This window comes from Arachis hypogaea, chromosome 12 (assembly GCF_003086295.3).
Source record: "Arachis hypogaea cultivar Tifrunner chromosome 12, arahy.Tifrunner.gnm2.J5K5, whole genome shotgun sequence".
Taxonomy (NCBI): Eukaryota; Viridiplantae; Streptophyta; class Magnoliopsida; order Fabales; family Fabaceae; genus Arachis; species Arachis hypogaea.
The window spans coordinates 50,653,966-50,656,504 of record NC_092047.1 but is presented as its reverse complement, the minus strand read 5'-3'; the positions used below and the strand labels follow the sequence as shown (position 1 = coordinate 50,656,504).

At 32.1% G+C, this 2,539-nt stretch overlaps 1 non-coding gene across 1 annotated transcript; it reads left to right on the top strand.

Annotated features, from left to right (window-relative positions):
- Positions 1–691: 691 nt before the first annotated feature.
- LOC112732200 (small nucleolar RNA R71) lies at positions 692–799 on the top strand. Its single transcript, XR_003167936.1, has one exon. It is a non-coding gene; the product is annotated as a small nucleolar RNA R71 (small nucleolar RNA).
- The last annotated feature ends 1,740 nt before the right edge of the window (positions 800–2,539 follow it).

The following is a 2,539-nucleotide window of genomic DNA, read 5'->3' as shown; positions in this document are numbered from 1 at the left end:
AAGTTTCAGTGACTCTTTTACTCAGCTGGCCCACTTGTGCTTCCAAATTTCTAATGGAGGACCTTGTTTTATTCATGAAACTTAAAGTGGCCTTAGATAGATCAGAGACTATATTTGCTAAGCTAGATGGATTCTGCTCAGAATTCTCTGTCTGTTGCTGAGTGGATGATGGAAAAGGCTTGCTATTGCTAAACCTGTTTCTTCCACCATTATTAAAGCCTTGTTGAGGCTTTTGTTGATCCTTCCATGAGAAATTTGGATGATTTCTCCATGAGGGATTATAGGTGTTTCCATAGGGTTCACCCATAAAATTCACTTCTGCTATTACAGGGTTCTCAGGATCATAAGCTTCTTCTTCAAAAGATGCCTCTTGAGTACTGTTGGATGCAGCTTGCATTCCATTCAGACTCTGAGAAATCATATTGAGTTGCTGAGTCAATATTTTTTTTTGAGTCAATATGGCATTTAGAGTATCAATTTCAAGAACTCCCTTCCTCTGAGGTGTCCCATTACTTACAGGATTCCTCTCAGAAGTGTACATGAACTGGTTATTAGCAACCATGTCAATGAGTTCTTGAGCTTCTGCAGGTGTTTTCTTTAGGTGAATGGATCCACCTGCAGAATGGTCCAACGACATCTTTGATAGCTCAGATAGACCATCATAGAATATATCCAGGATGGTCCATTCTGAAAGCATGTCAGAAGGACACTTTTTGGTCAGTTCCTTGTATCTCTCCCAAGCTTTATAGAGGGATTCACTTTCCTTCTGTTTGAAGGTTTGAACATCCACTCTAAGCTTACTAAGCTTTTGAGGAGGAAAGAACTTGGCTAAGAAAGCCGTGACCAGCTTATCCCAAGAGTTCAGGCTATCTTTCGGTTGAGAGTCCAACCATATTCTAGCTCTGTCTCTTACAGCAAACGGGAAAAGCATAAGCCTGTAGACCTCGGGATCAACCCCATTGGTCTTAACAGTATCACAGATCTGCAAGAATTCAGTTAAGAACTGAAAAGGATCTTCAGATGGAAGTCCATAAAACTTGCAATTCTGTTGCATCAGAGAAACTAATTAAGGTTTCAGCTCAAAATTGTTTTTTCCAATGGCAGGGATTGAGATGCTTCTTCCATGCAAATTGGAATTTGGTGCAGTAAAGTCACCGAGCATCTTCTTTGCATTGTTATTTTTTTTTGGCCATGTCTCCTTGTTTTTCAAAAATTTCTATCAGATTTTCTCCAGAGAGTTGTGCTTTAGCTTCCTTTAGCTTCCTCTTCAGAGTCCTTTCAGGTTCAGGATCAGCTTCAACAATAATGTTCTTATCCTTGTTCCTGCTCATATGAAAAAGAATAAAACAGAAAAGAAAATATGGAATCCTCTATGTCACAGTATAGAGATTCCTTTATGTGAGTAGAAGAAGATAGGAATAGAAGAAGGAGAATCCAAACACAAGGGTGAGGAGTGCGTTCGAATTCTTAGATGAAGAGGAGTGTTAGTAAATAAATAAATAATCAGAAGGAGATGAGAGAGGAAGGAATTTCGAAAATCAATTAAAATAAAAATAAAATTTATAGTTAAATTTCGAAAATTAAAATTGAAATCAAATTGAATTAAAATTAAAACAATTAGTTAATTAAAAAGGAATTTTAAAAAAGAGGGAAGGAATTTTCGAAAATTAGAGAGAGAGAATTAGTTAAGTAGTTTTGAAAAAGATATGATTCAAACAGAAAGATAAGATTGATTGAAAAAGATTTGAAAATCAATTTGAAAATCATTTTGAAAGAGATTTGAATTGGAAATTAAAAAGATTTGATTTTGAAATAGATTTTGAAATTAGCAATCAAAAAGTTATAATTGAAAAGATATGATTGAAAAGATATGATTTGAAATTTAATTTGAAAAAGATTTGAAAAGGAAATTAAAAAGATTTGATTTTTGAAATCAAAGTTGATTACTTGCCTAACAAGAATCTAAAAGATATGATTTTAAAATTCAAAGATTGAACCTTTCTTAATAGGCAAGTGACAACTTAAAAAAATTTTTTTGAATTAAAACATTAAATGTTAGCAATTAATTCCAAAATGTGAAATAGAAATAAGAAAAAGATTTTGAAAATAATTTTTGAAATTTTCGAAAATCATAAAAGAAAAATGAAAAAGATTTGATTTTTGAAAAAAGATAGAATTTTTAAATTGAAAATTTGGTTTGACTTATAAGAAACAACTAAATTTTAAAAACTTTTGAAAAAGTCAACTCAAATATTCGAATTTTATGAGGAGAAAAAGGGAAAGATATTTTTTTTATTTTTGAATTTTTAATAATGAGAGAGAAAACACAAAAAAAGACACAATGCATGGAAATTTTAGATCAAAACACACGATGCACGCAAGAACACTTTGAATGTCAAGATGAACACCAAAAACACTTTGAAGATCAAGATGAACATCAAGACTTATTTTTTAAAATTTTTAAGAAAAGAAAAACATGCAAGACACCAAACTTAGAAATTTTCAAACTTTAGACACTAACAAATTGAAAATGCATATG